The 9,101-nt window shown below is 38.3% G+C and overlaps 1 non-coding gene across 1 annotated transcript; it reads right to left on the bottom strand.

The window, feature by feature from the left end:
• Window positions 1–2,830: 2,830 nt before the first annotated feature.
• On the bottom strand, window positions 2,831–2,937 carry LOC117129085. The gene has a single exon (XR_004452656.1). It is a non-coding gene; the product is annotated as a small nucleolar RNA R71 (small nucleolar RNA).
• Window positions 2,938–9,101: the final 6,164 nt, after the last annotated feature.

Here is a 9,101-nt window from a genome sequence, read left to right as displayed (position 1 = left end):
AATCAAAAATCTAATAAAACAGAATTGGACTCATCTTGTAATTCACTAGTACTTCACGGTCTTGTTGCCAGCCAAGTTCGTAAACGACTCTCCAATTACTTATCGCCGGTTTGCTGCAGAGAGTAATCTGTTATCGCCGGCCGGAAAATTAATTACATATGGCTGATTTTTCTAGTTTAATGTCATAGATTCGCTTAAAACCATGCTGGATTACGTCTTCCACAAAAGTGACAGCCAATGGATTGTTTAAGTATTGTGTGTGATTTCATAGGAACATAGAATCAAATTTAGTCATCAGTTGATTGATTGATTCCCATAAGTGCATAATAAATTGTAATCAATTACTAATTCTAACATGAAATCTTCGAGCAGAAGTTCATAATATCTTACGGACCAATCATTGAAGTATGCACTAATTTAAATACTAGTAACTCAATCAGTTTTTTTTTCTGGTCTAAGTAACTCGATTAGTTAAGTATTCCCTCCGTTTCAAATTACTTGTCGTTGTAGGGTAAAATTTTTGTTTCAAAATAAGTGTAGTTTTATAATTTCAATACAAAATTTATTGATTTTATATTTTAATCTATTTTTCAATTGGTTGAAATGTGGTTAGATGTATTAGTAATGATATTTTTATTTAGTAAATATACAAAATTAAATATTTTATTAATCTATGTGTTGAAGTCTAAAACGACAAGTAATCTAAAACGGAAAAAGTATAAAAAAAAATAATAATAAAAATAAACAAAGATGCAAGTTGTAATAGAGAACGTGAAAGACAAGTGGAGTTTGGCGACTGTTTGTGCGGCTAATAAGGAGAGCATCTTCATGTAAATATACGAGACATGCATCAAAGGATAGCGCGATCTATAATCTATGTTATTTATTAAGTACGTATATGATATATGGTGTTTTATACATCTTATATATATGCTTTTCAATTGGTTTTCAAGTCTTTATCGAGTCTTTCTAGTCCTTTTCGAGTCATTACAGGTCTGGAGTTGCATTGGATGGGAGATGGACCAGCTGGAACAAAAGAGGCAGAAAACAATGTAATTTGGTGGTTTTCACGCGGAACAGTCTTGATGACTGTTCCGGATAGCAGAGCAACCCGAGTGACTGTTCCGAGTGAGTGTTCCAGCGGCATAGACTTTTAAGGAAACTACAATCATTACGGGATTTGCCCTAATTATCCATATTTTCTCTCCCAGCCGCCTGTGGCTTTGATATATCATATTTTCTGTTTCTCTTTATCATTCTACGCTATTCTAGACAGAAGAAAACCATTGGAGACTTTTGTGCTTTTGGATTGTAAAGGGAGAAGGCTCCATCTCTCTCACCATAGAGAAGATTATCCTGAACCCTCTTTCTATCTCTTTTATTTACATGAAGTTTTATTCAGAATTGATCTCTGTGATTTCTTTGTCCATGTCTGAGTAGTCGATCTAGCTAGCCTAGGGTGTTAGGGTGTTAGATCGTGAGCTAAATATAGATAAGTATCCATTGATTGTCTTCATTCATAACTGCTCTTATTGCTTGCATTAAACTGGCCAGTTATTGTTAGATCCTAGGTTTAACCTATTCATTAACCGTGTAATAGGTTGCTAGATCTGTTATGAATGAGCATAGCATCCCCAATCAGCGAAAGTAGATATTAGGGTGTTTTGTGAACAGATTGGACTTGATCTTAATGTTCATCATCACGCCTTGATCCAAGCGAGAGCTTAGGTATTGAGGCTGATCGTTGAAAGGTGAAACACCACGACAGTGGGTTGATCTAGTACTGTGTTCCTAGTTCTAGACTAGTCCATTAATCAAACTTGAATAATTGTTTGGCTCATGATTGTAAGCGCCCGTTAAACCCTAGGTTGGTTTCTCATTAATCTGAAACTTAAAACCAATCTGTTACTTGCTTTTTACGTTACCACAAACCTTAAAACCCCATATTGTTTTAGCTTGATTCTGATCCCATAAAGATAAAGTGTAAGATTTGGTCTCTGTGGATTCGATCCTAAAGTGCTACATCGACATACCATTCGATTGTGGTAGTGTGCACATTAGGTTATTTGGTGTGCGTATACACGTAATATCAAATTGGCGCCGTTGCCGGGGATCATCTTTTTACCTTTATTTTTCGGTTATTTATTTAGTCTAAGACTTCTAACTTGCCCTATCCTTTTTGTTTCAGCTAATTTTTCAGGTGCATGACCAGTAGACATACTCGGAGAAGCGCACAAGGAGAGTTAGTTACATTTAGCAACCAGGAGCTAGCAAGGTTAGAAAGAACAAATCGTCAACAGCCAAGGCAAACCGACACCACTATGGGTGATCACGCCAATCAGGATGATCTCGCTGCGGCTATAGCACTCATGCAGCAGCAGATGCAACAAATGCAGCAGACCATCCAAGCTCAGCAGGATGCTGCTGAACAGGCTGCTCTCGCGCAGCAGGAACAACAGGCGCAGACTGTTCCAATCGGGCAGAGAAACCTTCCGCATAACATCTCTACTACGCGCTCTGCCATTGTTCCTCCACTCTGCACCAGGACTTCGAGATCAAGCCTGCTCTGATCGGTCTAGTACAGAGAAAAATGTTCTCTGGTCTCTCTACAGAAATTCCAATGGAGCATATTGAGAGCTTCGAAAAAATCTGTAGTTTCACTCGCGCTAATGGTGTTCCACCAGATTACATCAGGTGCATGTTATTCCCATTCTCTCTTGATGGAAAAGCTGCACGGTGGTTGAACTATCTCCCTACCGGCTCTCTCACTTCATGAGAACAGGTCCGATCAGCGTTCCTCAGTTATTTCTACTCTAAGGCGAGAACATCTGCATTGAGGAACAAGATCACCTCCTTCAAACAGCTCACTGATGAGCCTTTCTACGACGCATGGGAGCGCTTCAATGACTATCGCAGAGAATGTCCTCACCATGGATTTGATGATGATTATCTCCTGGATATTTTCTATGATGGAGTGGACTGGAAATACCAAGATGCTCTAAACTCTGCGAGCAATGGAGACTTCATGACTCAAACCACTGCTGGAGCGTTTAAGCTGATTGAGAACATGGCTGCTAGCTCAGCTAATAAGAAAGAGAAGAGTGATTGCTCTAAGAAAGGAAACAGTTCTGACGCCCAGAAAATAGATGAGCTGACTGCCAAGGTTGATCAGCTACTGAAAAACAACCAAGGGCACGTTTTCAGCATGGAATAACCTACGGCCGGGCATATTCAGAACCAGAACCAGCGACAACCGCAGAGTAATCCGCATGCTGTTCCAGCTACCGGGAACAGTCAACCAGATGAGCTGAAGGGTCTGGGTATGATGATGCAACAGCTGTTGCAGGGTCAGCAGGTTCAGGCCAAGGCGTTGAATCAGGTAACCACGGAAATAGACACCAGGATGGGCAACATGTTCACTGAGCTGAATAACAAGTATGACAATCTTGCGATCCATATAAGAAAGATCGATGTTCAGCTTGCTCAAACAATTGAGAGTGTCAAGAGGCAACAAGAGACGCTTCTTGGAAGAACTGATAAAAATCCTAGGACTGAGCACTGTAATGCAATAGAGCAGCCGTTTGCTGAGACTGCTTCAGGCGCAGAAGAGAGAGCAGAGCAGTCTGCTAGCTCTGGAGTGACTGCTCCTAGCGAACCTGCTGAGACTCCACCATCTCGAGTCTATGTTCCCAAGGTTCCCTATCCAATTCCACCTAGACATCTGATGGATCCCATTAGTGAATTGCAGCTGATAGGTTTTAACAAGATGGTGAGAAGGCTTCCTAAAGAACTTGCATTCGAAGATGCTCTGCAGATTCGTCCATTGCTCCAGTTCTTTAAACACTGTAGAGAGACTCAAGAGGAGATCAAGGTCCTCTATATCAAAGCACTGTCTACACCAGCATTGAAGGTATTGCCTAAGGTTGATGATCCTGGAAAGTTTGTATTCCCATGTTCCATCGCAGGAACAACCTTCAAGGATGCTCTTTGTGACTCTGGTTCTTGTGTGAATCTCATCTCAAAGGCTATTGTAGACGATTTGGGTATTGCTGATGTTGAGCGTTCTCAGCTGATCCTGACCTTTGCAAACTCTTCCAGAGCAGTCCCATATGGAACCATCCGCAGCCTTCATGTTCAAGTAGGGGAATGCATTGTTCCTGCTGAGTTTCAAGTTGTTGAGATGAACAAGGATCATGAGATGCCTTTGATATTTGGAAGAACATTCATGGCTACTGTTGGAGCAACCATCGATATGCCCAACAAGAGAGTCTGCTTCTCCAACATCAACAAGAAAATTTTCTACAAGGCTGTACCCACTAGATCTTCCTCATCACACGCCTCTTGCATCTCAGTGTTTGATGTAGAAAAGCTGAAGGTTGTTCCAGAGAAGGAGCATAGTGATAAGGGTGAGAGCAGACTGTTCTTTGATGAAGATCCTAGCACTGATCCTACTAAATTCAGAGGGAATTCAAGGGTGAAACAGAAAGTCCAGAAGAAAAGGGTCAAGGGAGATCCTACAATGACTTTGATACCTCTCAAGTGTGATGGGAATTCCATTGAGTATGAGGTAAAGTGCAAGGGTACCTCTAAACCTTTCTCTAAAGTCAGAGCTATTCTCACACATGAGCTGAATGAGAAAGGGGAAGCTGCTGTAAAAGGGTTGTTGAGCAGGGTTTTGAAGCTGAACATGTCTGATTGTGGAGCTTGTTTTGGAACAGGCCCTCCTGCCTAACCCGACTGATCCCAGTCACCAAGTCAAGCTAGAGACTTAAACCAAGCGCTTGGTGGGAGGCAACCCACTGGTAAGTGTAAATATAACTTGGTTTTGTTTTTGTTTACTTATTTTTCGTTTTAGTTTATTGAGTTTCAGGTCAAAAAGCAGAAAAATTCGAGATACTTCAAAAATTCTGGGTTGCAGAAACGGAACAACCTACCCCCTGAAAAGAGCGGTTGTTCCAGGCGATCATCTGACGATAGAACACCCAGAATTTTCATGGAGCGCCTGCTCCACTCAGGTAAGTATCTCGACCAAAAAAAAAAAATATTTATTTTTGTTTTCTCCTTCTCTCTGATTTATTTTCACACCAGGGACGTTGTGAAGTAAGTCTGGGGGAGGGTTTTCGTCGTTTACTAACTCGTTTCTTTCTTTTGTTTTTCTTTTGGGTCAATTTGAGTCCGTTTTTTATTGAGTCAGTCAAAACTTTGTGGGAATTAGGACCTTATTCTGTGTTGATCACTGACCACCTCGTGCTTTAGTTATCTTATTCAGTGACCTTAGCAGTAGCGAAAGACACACATGTGGACCTGGAACACCCTGACATATCTCACTTGATTCTCCAGAAGTTCTCAGCCGATCAGGTTACACTGGGTAGACTTAACTCCACCTTACTTGAACCTAATCTTAACTGAAATTCTTCTTGTTATGGGCATTAGATCAGGGAAACGAAAACACACTCAGGACTTCTTATCCTTTTTATCCATCTTGCTGATCCTGAATGGCTAGCTCATCTTTAGTTAGTTCCCACCCTGCACCTTAGCCTTTATTCCACCTTCATGCATTTGTTTTTCAGTGTCATATGTGCAGATATGTGCAAAAAGGTCAGAGAGGAAATGATCAACGCAGCCTCCTACTCGTTACTGCTGCAGAAATTATGTCAGAAAGGAAAACAAGCAGATTAAGGGAGCAACCGCTCCATAACCAATGAACTGCGCAAGAGCAGGGGTGGAGAACTAGAATGGTCGTGAAATCAGAACCACCAGTGGCACTCAGAACGATCATGTATTACCTCCTTCTTCGTCACATCACCATATTAGTCTTAAAAAAAAAAAAAAAAAAAACGAGAATAATGTGATGGAGAAGGGGAAGAAAGAAAAGAAACATGGAGCCACTGGAAAGGTCGATCAAGAAGTTGGTACCAAGTATTGAAGAGTGTGTAGAGGAAAGTGGAAAGCAGAACAATCAGTTGCTTTTTCCGTCATCAGAACAGTCGCACCAGATAGAGCAAAAACGAGTAGAGGCTGTGGACATCAATGGATCTATCCTCTCTTGCCATTTTGTGTGATATCCTGCATCCTCTTCAATGAAATGGTAGCCCCTAAACACTCTTAACTCCACCATTAAATAGCCTGTTCCACACCTAGACCGTCTACCCTGAATGATGCCTGTGATGAGAAGCTCACGCTACTCTTAAATGAATGTAGGGAGTTCTGTCTCGATAGTGTTGCTTTTTCAGGTTTGGGATGAAGAGTATGGAGCCGATTTTTGAACAGCAGTCAGTGGGGTTCCGGTAAGGGTGTGTTGTCCTAGTTTTACTGCTTGTATGGTTCAGAGATTCGTGGTTAAAGTTTGGTTGCTGAGAATAGGAGAGTTCCCACACTTTCAAACCTTTCTCCCTGTTCTTGATACTTGACATTGTTTGAGGACAAACAAGGATCTAAGTCTGGGGGAATTGATATATGGTGTTTTATACATCTTATATATATGCTTTTCAATTGGTTTTCAAGTCTTTATCGAGTCTTTCTAGTCCTTTTCGAGTCATTACAGGTTTGGAGTTGCATTGGATGGGAGATGGACCAGCTGGAACAAAAGAGGCAGAAAACAATGCAATTTGGTGGTTTTCACGCAGAACAGTCTTGATGACTGTTCCGGATAGCGGAGCAACCCGAGTGACTGTTCCGAGTGAGTGTTCCAGCGGCAGAGATTTTTAAGGAAACTACAATCATTACGGGATTTGCCCTAATTATCCATATTTTCTCTCCCAACCGCCTGTGGCTTTGATATATCATATTTTCTGTTTCTCTTTATCATTCTACGCTATTCTAGACAGAAGAAAACCATTGGAGACTTTTGTGCTTTTGGATTGTAAAGGGAGAAGGCTCCATCTCTCTCACCATAGAGAAGATTATCCTGAACCCTCTTTCTATCTCTTTTATTTACATGAAGTTTTATTCAGAATTGATCTCTGTGATTTCTTTGTCCATGTCTGAGTAGTCGATCTAGCTAGCCTAGGGTGTTAGGGTGTTAGATCGTGAGCTAAATATAGATAAGTATCCATTGATTGTCTTCATTCATAACTGCTCTTATTGCTTGCATTAAACTGGCCAGTTATTGTTAGATCCTAGGTTTAACCTATTCATTAACCGTGTAATAGGTTGCTAGATCTGTTATGAATGAGCATAGCATCCCCAATCAGCGAAAGTAGATATTAGGGTGTTTTGTGAACAGATTGGACTTGATCTTAATGTTCATCATCACGCCTTGATCCAAGCGAGAGCTTAGGTATTGAGGCTGATCGTTGAAAGGTGAAACACCACGACAGTGGGTTGATCTAGTACTGTGTTCCTAGTTCTAGACTAGTCCATTAATCAAACTTGAATAATTGTTTGGCTCATGATTGTAAGCGCCCGGTAAACCCTAGGTTGGTTTCTCATTAATCTGAAACTTAAAACCAATCTGTTACTTGCTTTTTACGTTACCACAAACCTTAAAACCCCATATTGTTTTAGCTTGATTCTGATCCCATAAAGATAAAGTGTAAGATTTGGTCTCTGTGGATTCGATCCTAAAGTGCTACATCGACATACCATTCGATTGTGGTAGTGTGCACATTAGGTTATTTGGTGTGCGTATACACGTAATATCAGTATATCATCTGCTTCTCTTTTTTTGGTCAAAATCATCTACTTCTCTAGTTATGACCATCTGTTGGTGTAAACCTTTTCTCGTTAATATGTAGAGTTCACTAAAGTACGCATTTGTAACATGTTCAAATTCTCTGAACTACTCAAATTATGATGTACTCAAACAGACAAATTTGTAGTAGGCATTTTAACATTTTTCCAAAATTAAAAAAAGAACTGAAGACTCATCTTACGAATCTAAGCCATTAAAACTGAAGTAAATTTTACTTATGTTTGGAAACATGGATAGCAATAAAAATGAAAATTGTTTGGAAACATATATAATAGTATAGAAAACAAATATATAGTGTTAGTAATTTTGATTAATTGTCTTTTCATATTTCACTCAATTTAACAATATCATTAATCTATATTATTAAAATTGAAGTACATTTTGGTATTGTTTCGAAACATGAATAGCATTATAAATGAGAATTGTTTGAAAACATAGATAGCAGTATAGAAAAGAAGTATAGTGTCATTTTAGTAATTTTGATTAATTTTCTTTCCATATTTCCCTCGGTTTAACAATTTCATTAATTATATTACTTAACAATACATCATATCATTAATTATATTACCATAATAATAATAGTGCTGATTTTTATTTATTAGTTAATCAACATTAACTTTATGCTAATTATAAAATTAAAAATGTAAAATAATTGGGTTTTGTATATGGTTAAACATTCGGTTTAGTTTTTTTTACTATAAATTTATTTTATTTTAGTTTTCGATCAGAGAAAAATTATGTAGCCAAAAACATAGTTGCAAGACATTTTTTGTGAATAAAATAATAACTTAAATCAAAATAATAAAAAATGTATCACATCTATTGTCACTTAATTTTTTCATAAATAGAATTATTCTACTATATAAAAAATATTTTTCTTTCACTTAATTTAGCCAAACACATAGAAAGAGTCATTTTATTAGTTTATAAAATCAGTTAGGCATGAACATTGACTATCCATTTAGGTACGTGTAGTTCTTTTCGGGTATCATTTTTTTGTTTGTTTTGAATTTAGGCCCCGTTTGAATATTATAAATTTATGTGTGGGTTTTGAGTTGGAGTCCTTCTGGGTTTGGGTGAATTCGATTCTGATATATAGGAACCTAAAATTATCTAAAACAAATGTATCTGAAACGGGTTCGGATATTTGTAAAATAACTATATTATCCAATTCGGTCCAGGTGTTTTGAATACAATTAGTCATATTACGACTCATCTAAAATATATAACACTAATTAATAAAAATAAATATCAATGTATAAAAATGTAAAAGATAATATCAGCACGGATGCGCATATCAATTTCTGTTGATTAAATTAAAGTTCCCCCACCACAAATAAAATCATGGTTGATCATTATAATTTTTAAACGTAAAAACAGAAAATTTTCAAATGTTTTTGTTATCACA

Source organism: Brassica rapa, chromosome A01 (genome assembly GCF_000309985.2).
Source record: "Brassica rapa cultivar Chiifu-401-42 chromosome A01, CAAS_Brap_v3.01, whole genome shotgun sequence".
Lineage (NCBI taxonomy): Eukaryota > Viridiplantae > Streptophyta > Magnoliopsida > Brassicales > Brassicaceae > Brassica > Brassica rapa.
This window is presented reverse-complemented; position numbering and strand designations above follow the sequence as displayed.